This window comes from Bemisia tabaci, unplaced genomic scaffold (assembly GCF_918797505.1).
Source record: "Bemisia tabaci unplaced genomic scaffold, PGI_BMITA_v3".
Lineage (NCBI taxonomy): Eukaryota > Metazoa > Arthropoda > Insecta > Hemiptera > Aleyrodidae > Bemisia > Bemisia tabaci.
The window spans coordinates 43,291-56,181 of record NW_027311772.1 but is presented as its reverse complement, the minus strand read 5'-3'; the positions used below and the strand labels follow the sequence as shown (position 1 = coordinate 56,181).

At 40.3% G+C, this 12,891-nt stretch overlaps 1 non-coding gene across 1 annotated transcript; it reads right to left on the bottom strand.

The window, feature by feature from the left end:
* Positions 1-6,798: 6,798 nt before the first annotated feature.
* On the bottom strand, positions 6,799-6,870 carry TRNAH-GUG (transfer RNA histidin (anticodon GUG)). The gene has a single exon. It is a non-coding gene; the product is annotated as a tRNA-His (tRNA).
* Between the last annotated feature and the right edge of the window lie 6,021 nt (positions 6,871-12,891).

Here is a 12,891-nt window from a genome sequence, read left to right as displayed (position 1 = left end):
ACCAAAGTCCAGTAAAATTACCGAGAAAGTTCAATAATTTTACCGAGATTTCTCGGTAAAATTACCAATTCCATAAATGGTAATTTTACGAAGAAAAAACTGGGATCAAATAGAACCCTGAATTCTTGGTAATTTTACCCTTTTCTCAGTAAATACACCAATTTTTTTTTTTCAAAGTAGGAGCTGTTTTAAGCCCGCGCCAGCTTTTTACTCCTTCCCTGTCGCCCAAAGAAAAACTGATGTTGAAATGTTTTTTTTTTTTCAATATATTTATACATCGCTCACAAAATTTTGTAAATATCTCCGAAACGCTTGCGCAAACTCTGCTACTTATTGTGTCCAGCGGGCCGATTATTGAAATTTATAGAGAAAGCTATAGACAAAGAAGACAAAAAGGATATGGAGGGATCCTATTGGTGGAAACGGGTGGTTGCAATGGACAAAGGCAGTAGGTAATAGACTAAAGGCAACCCACGAGAAACCCGATGGTTAGTCCATCTTTTCCTCCCTTAGTCTAAAAGGACCACACATTTCAACCAATAGCTTTCTCACAGAGAAGTAAAATCACGAAAGTTTTCCAGAATTGACGCGGAGTAGTTCTCCACTGAAAAAATTAAGTAAGACAGAAAGCCTACAACGTCGCTGACTAATATACGTGGTTTGAAAGTTTCGCCATGGATAAGCGTTACAATGTCGTTAAAATGCTGCAACTTTGAAGGTAATTTGCAGCAAACGAATGTATACAAGGCCAGGGTGGCAAAATTTTATGAAAAATAAAATATTGAAATTTCACGTGAAATTTTTCATGAAATTTCAACAATGTAAGAAAGATATCCGAAAATACCGGTTCCTTTTCATGTTTCGCACACTTCGAAAATTGTGACTTTCTTCTATTTTTGTGTGTTTGAGTGCGGGTTGCATACTCTACCCCCTGAAAAATATGAAATATTTCTCAGCCTCGTGAACTTTCATCGAATATTTCACTGAAATTTCCAATCTTTCATTTCTTTCTTACGTTTCATGCCACCCTGCACAAAGTACAAGGCCAATTACTTTTGCGAGACAATGAGTAAATGACGAATATTTTCGAGGGTAGAAGTAGGGTTGGGTTTTTATTTCGCTTAGCTACGTTTCATGAATCAAGCCGCTCATCCTTAGCAACGTTGTGAAGCTAATGAGTTCTTGCTGAAAGAACTCCTCAAGTGCCTGGAGTTGCAGCGTCTGTCGCTAATTTGTGACGAAAAGATGTTAGCGTGTGACGTCCGGTGGAACGAGGGCGTGGTGGGTTCTTATTCTCGCGCGTCAACCCCCGAGGTGTATTTTCTCTCCGTATTCGTGCAAGGGATGTTTTTATTTTATTTTATTTTATTTTTTTTTTGTGACACGCAAATTCCTATAATTTCAATCAATCAACAGTGAGAGCCACCATACGAAGTTACATATCGATGATAACGTTAAACATTAGATCTTTATGGAAAACTTTTGGAACAATTAAAGTCTGGCTGTCCTCGGGAAAAGGGTCTTCAGATCATGAAGTCCGAATTTCAAATAGCGATTTCGTCAGTTAAGTCGGAAATCATTTGAGATTATGTCGCGAAATTCGATTAAGTATTGACTCGTTCTAAAAAGGGTTAGTAGCCAATCAGAGAAAACAAGGAAACCCAAAAAGCACGTAATGGATGCACTTAGGAGGGTATATCATGGTGAACATAGGTGATTTTGCGGAATTCCCTGAAATAGGGCCCTGTTTTAGGCAAAACAATTTAAAGCGAAGGAAACTGGACTTTCTAACAGAGTCGAGTGCAATTTGCAATTTTTCTGCATTGATGATTTCAATTTTGAATCCGATCGTTCTTAGCATGGCAGTTGGGCTTAGTTTATTGTTGATTTATGGCGTAAACTTGCAGTATGATCCGTGTTTCAAATGCCGAACACGGCAGACTAAAACTTAAATTTGCTTTTCTCAAATAAACCATCCTTTTAAATTTTACTGCACATTTCAAATCATTGTAATTCCAGTTTGGTTAAACATTTTTGGTTGTCATTCGTCATTTTCCAGACAGAAGATTGTACCAAAATTGCAAGGTTGCAAAATTGACTCGAACAATTCAATTTTTTATCAAACTGTCACGCTGTGTCATTTGTCCAAAATTTGCTGTGTCTGCGTGTGAATAGAAAAGAATTTCAATGATTTTTTTTTTTGTTGAAAATGATTTCCATGTCCATGTAAAAACAGAATGACAACGTCAAAACGTAATTCGGTTCTTGCGTCTAGAGGACGACGTTTAGTTTTATGACTCGACAACTGAGAAATTTCACGTGAAATTTTTCATGAAATTTCAACAATTTAAGAAAGATATCCGAAAATACCGGTTCCTTTTCGTGTTTCGCACACTCTGAAAATTGTAACTTTCTTCTATTTTTGTGTGTTTGAGTGCGGGTTGCATACTCTACCCTCTGAAAAATATGAAATATCTCACAGCCTCGTGAAATTTCATTAAATATTTCACTGAAATTTCCAATCTTCAATTTTTCTCTTACGTTTCATGCCAGCTAGCCTGCACAAAGTACAAGGCCAATTACTTTTGCGGGACAATGAGTAAATGACGAATATTTTCGAGGGTAAAAGTAGAGTTGGGTTTTTATTTCGCTTCTCTACGTTGAAATTCACTGAGATTCAAACGCGACGGATTGGAACTTTAAATAAATTGATCTTAAACCGTAAAATTCAAATTATCATTATTTCGGTTCCGTTTGACAATTTGGGGTCAAAATTCTCGGAAAACGCTTCTTAAAGCAGTGACGTCGATGTCTCCGTTTCAAGATTTTCCGGACAAGGGTTCCCCCTGCGAGCGGTCACAATTCGCCGTTCTTCCCACGACAGATCGTAACTGAATTTCGATGTTGCCAAATTTTCTTTCCCAAATTGTATTTTTACCAGGAGAACTTTGGGCACTTCTAATAAAAATTTCACCGATTTTTCTTCTGATTTCATGCAAAAATCAGAAACATTTTTGATAAAAATTGTACCGATGCATTTTCGTAAAAAATCGAGTTGCTTGTGTCAATTCTGCGACCCTGGCACGGAGTTCACTAGAAATAAAAGTCGCTAGGATCTAGAGTCCAGACTCTGAAAAACGTTGACAAGAAAAAATACTCTTGATTCAATCGGACTTTTGTGCTTGAGTCAAAAGGAAATCCGCCCACATCAAGAGGCTCGGCTCTTCGATTCACGGAAAAATCGGATTGAACCAAGAGTATTTTTTCTGGTCGATGTTATTAAGAGTCTTGACTCAAGACCCAAGCGACTTTTTTTCCAGTGCTACATTCCATCGTCCGGAAAAACGAGGAATTTCGTATCGTGAAATAGAGAGCGACCCCACCCCGCCTTCCATGGGGCGTCGAAGAGGGTCCCAAAGCGGGCCATGCTCCGGGAGCCGGATCGATAAGCCATCGACCTAGGCATAACACTCTTTTTGATTTACCTCTGACACGGTAATCCTGGGTCCTTGCACGGAGCACGCACGGAAAAATCCACAAAGGCGAGGCGAGGGAAAAACGGCCGAGCACGACACAGACCACTTGAGCAGGGAGTCAGACTAGGAGTAAATCGATGGCAGCGCTGCGCCCGGCGTGGTTTCGGGCCCTGGCGGCCGGGCGGCGAACTACGGGGGGTGGACGAGGACGTAGCCTAGTTACGTTACGGTAATGGGCGGTGAGGTGCGGGAGTCGACTCGAGAGTCTTCCCCTTTCTTCCCGAAACTTGAATGGCGAGAGGGGAGTAACAAAATCCATACTGCATTGTACGCATCCTGCCGCTCCGCCGCGGGGGGCGGGGGGGGGGGGAGGGGGGGGGCGAGGAGTTTCGAGTCGGTGGCGAATCCCTTTCGTCCCGGATTTTTAGCGCCGCGCGACGGGTTCGTCGCACTCGATCGCATGCATACCCACGCTGCCGTGCTGAGGAAGAACGGCGTATGAACCCTCAGGCGTTGCCAGATTTCCTTCGGTAAATCATGAATTTTCGAGAAAATTTGTAAACATTTTTCTTCCAATTTTCCCCAAAATTTTGTTCGCAATTTTACCTACAGTTCTTGTAAGTTTTTTGGAAAAATATTCATAACTTCCCCCCAAAAATAAACATTTTATCGAAGGAAATGTGGCAACTCGCGAATGTTCGTACGGCGTTTTTCCTTAGCACGGCAGTAAGGAAGAACGCCGTAAGAACATTCGAGAGTTGCCACATTTCCTTCGATAAAATGTTCATTTTCGAGGAGACTGAAGAATTTTCTCCCTTGAAATTTTCAGGACTTTACGGTGGAATTGCGAGCAACATTATCTGAAAAACTGATAGAAAAATATTTCTAAGTTGACCAGGAAATTCGTGTTTTATCAAGGGAAATTTGGGCACACCTGAAAGTTCATACGGCGTTCTTCTATAGCACGGTAGCATGCTCGGAGGAAAATACAGTAAGCCCGGCTCGGGACGGAAGCTTGCGTTAGCGACCGGGGAAACTGCGCGCAGATGCGGAAAATTTAAAGAGGCTCGTGACAAAAAATGTAGACTGAGCGGTGAGGAATGAATTGCAGATTTTATTGATGTAATGTGTATATAAACAATGAACGAATTTGGACTTGCAAATACCTGTTACTGAAGGTAAATGACGCGTAGGACACAATGCGGACAATTAAAACGCGAAAAAAGGACTCGGAAACTGAGAAGTACGCAGTTCAAAAAGCGAAACTTTTCCGCAAATTTAAGATGCTCCAGTTTCGAGCCAAACTCAATGAGTCAGCCGGCACCAATCAGAAGCTAGCACGGGTCTCTACGACTTCCGTCAAATGTCTTTCTACTCCTCGTATTTGAAAACAGTGGGAAAGTGGAAACTATGTCTTCAGAACGAAACAATTGAATCTCATTCAATGTTATCTGTATAGTTGAAAAACAACAATTCCTCATTGAAATAAGCTTTATTTTAACAAAAATCGATGGAAAATGAGAGGAGATAGCGATCAACAACTGCCGTAGTACATCTTATCCAGCAATTTTTCGCCATTCCGGCACGTTTGAAATTCCCTCGAGTCTTTGGATATTTTGAAGACGGGCTAGTCTCGGAATTTGGCTCAGAAAATGCGCAATTAACCGCCACGTAATCTACTCACCTCAGGGTCGGACTGGCTCGCATCTGAGGGCGCAGACCCTTGGCTGATTAAAGGGGCGTAATGTAATATTTCCTGATGGGGCATCCCCTTCGTGGAGAGGGGTTCAGAAAATTTTGGCAAAACAGCACAAGTTTACGCTATTTTCAGGTTCAAAGTTTATTAATCGTACAGAGTAAAAATTGTAAATTTGAACGTATTGAAGTAACCTACAGACTTCTGAAATTAAAGAAAACAAAAAAAAAATTAAAACCACTGGATGCATCCAAGCACCATTATTTCCACAAGAACCGTGTCAGTGCTGTGGTTTACACGAGCTTAAGACGTGGGGTCTAAAAATCCATCCTAAAAAAGAATCAGGCAAGAACCTGAAAAAAGAAGAAAGAACGAGTATCAACACAGCCGACGACAAGAAAGACGTATTCGGGCCTCTTTTTTAACTTTTCTCCCGAATCTGAGAGACACCTCATTGGCAGCATATAGCAGGGCATTGAGAACTCACGCTTCGCGTCATCGCGCCTTCAATTTTTCAGATGCAGCACGGACGTCCATCAAGTACGAATAGTTGTATCTCTGCGCCGTCGTTAACGTGCATCCTTTCCCTCGCCTTTATTTCCATATTGTGTTTGTTTCCGTTTGTCTTATTTGTAATGTTGCTTTAAACTAGAGCAGAGCATTGCGAGTTCAGGACTCACGCCATCGCGTCTTACATTTTTCATATGCAATGTGGACATCCATTTTGCGAGAATAGTTGTATCGCTTTTACACTTCAGATGTCTCTTACTTTTGAATTTCGAAATAAATTAAGGTTAAGTTTGCCCGAGATATGCTATGATATGTCCAAATCAATAGTCATTTTGAAAAGGAAGAAATATGTTTAAAGGTCTCTCATAGAGGTCTATAAAGTGTGCGTATGTCTAAAAATCGGACCGGATATCGCTTTCTACGGGAGTTACAAATAGAGAATGAAGGAGGGGGATGATAAAGCGCCTGTATGTCAACAAAAAAGGTGCCAATTTCACAGAAAAGTTTTTACGCTCCAGAAAGTAGTTCTTGGACCTCTGTTCACCACTATGCGTAAAAGCACCTCTCTTCACTCCTAACTCTCTCTTTTTCCGTTCATTTAAGAAATTTTTCGCATATATTCTCGGTCGTAATTTTTTTTCTCAACTTATTTTGCTATCTGTCAGAGGGGCGCGTTTTTGGCGCGCCAAGAGGGCGTATCTGCCAATGGCAGATTGGCCTTATGGCCAGTCCGAGCCTGACTCCCCTAGCACTTTCAGAGTAGTGATTAAAAACACACAAGGTTTAATGACTCATTATCGTGCGATTTTACCCGTTCTAAGTTTATGAAATCGCCTCTGTATCTTACATTTAACAGATTCATCCCTTACGTAAAAAAAAACAACCTTCAAATTTGAAGCGCCTTGCTGTAAATTTCTTTCCCGCAGGTGGGCGGATTTTGTGCGGATTTTTCATAATTATAGCTATGTGTTTCATAAAGACTACTTTTTTTTAATAAGTTTACATTTTTTATAAATCACATATATCTTATCATCTGCTTAATTCACGAGCGTGTGGACATCTCATTTTGAGGGATGCACCCGCATCGGGACATAGGAGGAGGGGTCAAAATTTTAGTGCCGTGACCAGGATTCGAACCTGGGTTACTGCGGCCACAACGCAGGGTCCTAACCACTAGACGATCACGGCTCGATATCAGATGGCGGTGAAGTCAGAAAAAGTAAACAAAATTTGATTGTTTCTGAGCTGCTGCTGTGCTGATTTTCACAGTCGGCTGACCGCAGCAACCCAGCGCACAGTGTGTCAAAACCCCAATCTAGCTGCTCAAAACTCCACTTATATCAAGTCGACAAATGGTGTTATTTACGGTCAGAGTGGGTCCATAGGCACCCACTGGTTACGTATCTATCATGGTTATCACCAAAATAAATATTTTGGTCCCCAAAATTATAGGGATTGCGGCCGGTAAACGTCCCGCCTCAATCTCGCCACCAGGAGTGGTGCCACTATATTGCTTTTTTTAGAGTACTTCGTGGCGAAAAAGTGTCATTTCTGGATGAAACAAGATGCCAAAGGCCAGAGATAGGAAATATGACCGTTGATTTCTCCAAAATCATTATTTAAGTATTATAATTGCTCATTGAAAGCAGTGCACAAGACCGTTTACTTTTCCTGGCTTAAGTAGAGCCGCAAAAGTGACGAACCACACGGAACGGCATGAAACTTATATGAGAGTGTTCAGAAAACTATCCAGATGTAATATATCTTTAGCTTTACTGCAACCTTCCGGCGTTATGCGATCTCCCCCTACAGCCCACAGGCTGTCACAGGTCAATTGAGACGGGGGCAGCATCTCACCACGCGCGCTCGGTTCCCTGAATCGGATGAACTTTATCATGAGGCTTTTCCACAAAACAAGTAAGAACGTAACAAGTTTCTTGTATGATTTGAAACGAATTGAAAACTAAGAAACAATATTATTTTCCTAATAATTAACAGCAATATAATTAATATTTGCTTCAGGTATTCCTTCACTACCCAATGTACCAGGTTGGGACAAATTTCAGGGTCGCAAAAAATTCCTATTTCACAGTGTTGGAAATTGTTGCAACATTACGAACACCAAAGTTTAATCCGTATCAATTAAATTGCAATTTAAGATGTATTTCAGGTTGCAAATTTTCAGAGCAGATGTGAGCAGATTAATGATTATTATTACACGAAGACAAAACCGCACTCTTTTCTTGAAGTGGTGTGAATTTTCCTGATTGTAAAAAACTGTACCTAGCTGAATGGGGAAAAATGTTGATTGGTTGAAGTCGAAATGAACTAAAGCGCAACTTTTTCGTGCATTGTGCTATTTGGAGTAGTATTGTCCTAGAGCAGACTTTCTTATTTATTTCTAATGAAGGGATAAGAGACCTACCGAGAAAGCACGCCGATTGATCGCCGAGAAAACCCAGGGCCTCATCGGGGCGGGAGCGCTTTTATGTGCTTTCTAAGAGTAATTTCAACGATTCAGTTCAGCCGACGACGCTACCACGCTTTAAAGAAATTTTTTTGAGTCTGAAAAGAATATAGTGTTTCATGCAATATTTGCGTTGATGGGGAGTGCTCCTTCCCTTTTTTTACCAGAATTGTAAAACTCAGGTATATTAACATTAATATATAACTATACTGTTTCCTTCATTCATGTGATTCCTGCAAATCCTCACATTCTTAGTGTTTTCATTACTGAAGAAGAATTCAAAATGTTAAAAAAGTTAATAATATTGATTACAGGAAAATTGGAAGAATGCTCTTTTATCGTTACAACGAATTCAGTGTTTATAGTTGAGGAAATTAGCTTAAAATTACACCACACATAATATGGATTTTCGAAATTTTCCGGGGGAGGGGCTCAGAAAAATAATTATCATCCCTAGAACCTCGAGCTAGGCCGACACGCCCCCGAACAACTCGGAATGTGTGAGCCTTACTTTCAGAGTTTTGAGATGCTCCTATAATTAAAATCAGCGTGCAGTCGAACATTATTATCCTCTGGACTCGTTGAAAATTTATGAGGAGGCTGAATTTGACCGTATACTGATTCAAGATTGGAATCAGGATTTACCAGAATGCTGCCATGCGAAATAGAGGAAAGCCGTATGAGGCTTTCGACGTTATTAAAGAACCTCCCAAAAAAGGGCCTTTTTTGGCCCCTTTTCTGAAACTCGGGATTTCATTCAAATGCGGCCGAAACGAAACCTTATGATGACCTAAGACTCCAGTAAAAATTATAGCTTGAGTATACGTTTGGTTTTGGAGATACATCGTTGCAAAATTTGCATATTTAAGCTTTAAGAATATTCATATTTTCAAATATTATCATCCGAAAACCAACATCAGAGTGAACTTTACAATCTAAAACAAAGCGTAAATAAAGCATAATGATAAAAAAAGCCTCCATTAAAAGTTTTCATCCCTCATCAGACATCAGCCCTCGACATTTTTCCTGGATATATGTATGACACCCATTGACGTCCTCTTTAACTAGCATAAATAATAATTTCGAGAGTTTAAAGTTGTTAGCTTGGCATCGCTGTATCACCACCTATCAAAGTATCCCTGTTTAAATACAAACATAGAGCTACAAATGACACATTTGGTAGATTTCATGCTTCAAATTCTGAAGAAGATCCACGAAAGTCGCTTTTTAAACGTAGAACTTAGAAATATAAACATTATTAAAGAGCAAATGTATAAACTTAGCAACGCTGTATCAATAAATCTATACTTACGCTCGCGGTAAGGCCTATATGGAAGACACTTATCATATTACAAAGTTACATCTAAACACCATACTCAGATCTTTTGGCGATCAATAAGTTCCTTTTTTCATTGAGAAACTTACAAAAGTGAGCAATTTTTATAGGTCTTCGAAGTCAACTATGCAAAGTTGTATCAAGAGAATCAGCAGTATTACCGTATCAATAGGAATATGGATTTAAAGATAAGACTGACTGCAGGTAAAATGTCACAAAATAACATGGAGTTGTTTTTTAAAGTAAGATACTTGAAAATATGCGAATTTTTAAAGCTTAAATATGCAAACTTTGCAACGCTGTATCTTGGAAACCAGACGTATACTCAAGCTAAAATTTTTACTGGAGGCTTGTATCATCATAAAGTTTCATTTTAGCCGCATACGAATGAAATCCCCGAGTTTCAAAAAAGGGGCCACTTTTTGGGAGGCTCTTTCCCTTGATGAAATACGAATTTTCGAAGAAATCTGTGAATATTTCTCCTCCCGTTTTTCAGAGATCTACGCAATCAGATCTAAATTATCCAAACATTTCAAACAGAATAATGAAAAAATTCTCATGATACACCCATAGGCGTAGCTAGGGGGGTCCTGGGGGGGGGGCTGCCCCCATCCTGCCCCCCCCCCCCAGAAAAACGGGATCCTCCATTCCTCACCTCCCCCCCCCGCTCTCTTCACCACGAGAGGTGGTCCCATGCCCCCCCCCCCCCAGAGAAATTTCCCAGCTACGCCCCTGGATGCACTCGACTAATTTATGCACCGAGGAGACGGTGTTTCCTCCGGACCGGACCGAGGTTTCCTCTCTCAGCAGAAAAAAGTGCCGCAGGTCGGTACTTTATCATAAATTAATTTATTTTTGAAGAAACCTCCAGCGACGATAACAATATGTGTACACGTCTTAGCTCTAATTCAATTATTTTAAATGAGATGTAAGTGAGAAAAAATAGTGTGACATCTAATGAGCAAGAGAAGGGAGGTAAGTACATTTTGATTTGGATTAGTTAACAGGAGTAACTTAAAAGGAAGACTTGAACGGCAGGAAATAAATTATAATATAATTGAGGATTTGTGTTTGTATAAAGTGCACAAGTCATTTACGTCGAGAGAGACCCCACAAGATTATTCGTAAAATCTGGCATCATTGTTTATGGTGTGATCACAGAACAGATAAGGTGCGAGCAAATCGTCAAAATTCGGAAGCCGGCCGGAGGCTGGCTCGCGAGCCACTCTGCCGGCGGGAAAAGCAACCCTCTGCGAAACTGATCACTGTTACGACGCTCGAGGCTGAGAGCGAGTCTGTGGCCTTGACAAGATTCGGCCTGCGTCGCTCACTTGAGTCGCATTCGGTGCACGTCTCGCGTCGCGCACGCGTCGGCCGCTTTGGCTCCTCATCAACCCTTCAAAATTAATAGAGTTCCCTTGGAGTTTTCTTCTCATTTGTCGGTAATTAAGTCTCGTGTGTTTCTTTATGAAGTGTGTCGATAATCTGTGCCGTGTTTAACGCTTCTGTTTCTTGAATTCGTTCACCATGTCTCGAGGTTTTCGTCGGCACACGCGTTCGGAAGTTCGGAACTGTATCGCGCGATCCGCCTTCCGTCTCGTCATGTTTTTCATTTTGATCGCATCGTTTTGTACTTCGTCGTGCAATTAAATCGTGCGGAAATTCGGTTTGTCGTGGTGTGATTTCGTTTGGAGATGTGGACATTTCGCGTCGGTTTCTCAAAGCGAAGCTTTTCAACTTCACGCAGAACTGAATCTTGTGATGGGCTCTCTCGATGGGAAATTTTGGCTACTACTGCTTCTGTTTATCACGGTTTGGTCTGTGATCGAGGTTTGAGATAATTTACTTACTTCTGATTTAAATTCTGCCCAACTAAGGTGTAAATATGTATTACTTGTCATGTGATCTACCCTTGTGATTTTCCTGTTTCTTTCTCTCTTCAGTCATTCCTCTTCTTTCATACTCGCAACACACTGAAAGGAAATTTTGCCAAGTTTTTTAATGGAGAGGCTTGGAGGACAAAGCGCCCAGAAATTTTTTGAATTTTTTCTATTCCAAGATGAATATGTGTTTCTAGTCTCAAAATTTCGTGAGGCCTAATGGCGGAAAGGAAGTTCAAACTCACTTTCTGATGCTTTAAAGTTGGATTTTAGTTGTGAATTTTCTAAGAATATGCCTACTCTCAAATTAGATTTAGATGAATTTATGAATATCTCAATTTTTTCAAAAACTGTACTGAATGAGCCTTTGCCTCCAAGCCCTTCCATGAATATTTTTGTACCCTCTCATTTCAGGTTGCCAATATAGACTCACCATGCTACCTTTCCCTCATCTGAGAATTCCTAGGTTGTTCGATGAAAATAATATGAATTTTTCATTGACATTGTGTCTTACATTGTACCTTCAGACGATCATTTCGGGCAAGTTTTGTCCGCTTTGAAAAGAGTAGGAAATATGTTGATTGGAGAGAAATCGACTCCTTTTTGGTTTTTTTTTCCAGTCGGAAATGAAATTGCTATTTTTTCGAAACGTCCCAGTTTTTTATGTTATTGCAGCCTCTCCTTATGTTACTTCATTGGTTGACTGAATCGTTCATTATTACTTGAGGGCTCCACGTATGATCAATGTGAGCTAAAATTCTATCGTGGAAGGTTGAGTCGTTGAATTGGAATTTTTTGTTTCAGTCATCTCGAGCTTTCCTTTATTCATCATATTTCTTTTTGCATCTTGAAGTGTCTAACTGGAACTTATCATTTCAACCCAATCGTACAAGCCCTTGCTTGCTGCCCCCCCCCCCCCCCCCCACACACACACACACACTTTCCTTTTCGCAGTTGCAAGGATTACTTTACCAAGATTAGAAAATCCCGTGTAAAATTTGAGCAATTTCATTGAAACAGAGAAGTTTCGCTACATTTTTATTAATTCAAAAATGCTGCTCAGTGTGAGAATACAGTTCTGTGAAATGTTTCCACGTCGTTAGTTGAAAATTGAGACTAAATCTTGTACTCAATAAGTATCCTCTAAATGATCCTAATTTAGTATTTTCGAAAGTAGGAAGACCTTTCAACCCCTCTTGCCAAAGTTTCAAAGGCTGCTGCAGTGTTGATTTGATTTTTCTGTCCTATTGCACTTGGGGCGCTATTTCCGGTTTTCCTAACGCCGAGCAAAATGTGTCGATTGTTTTTCTTTTCAATCTCTCAATTGAACTACATTTTGCCATTCGGAACTATCATTTCTAGCAATGTCTAAGAACAACGTATGTGCCATTACTTTCCCTGTGCACTTACGTGTTTTTACAGATGAGCCTGAAATTGTATATCCTAATTGCATAAAGAAGTCCAATTCGTCGGTCTTTTAACCAAAAAGTGTAACTGAATTTCCACGTGAGCCCTGTTTTACATGA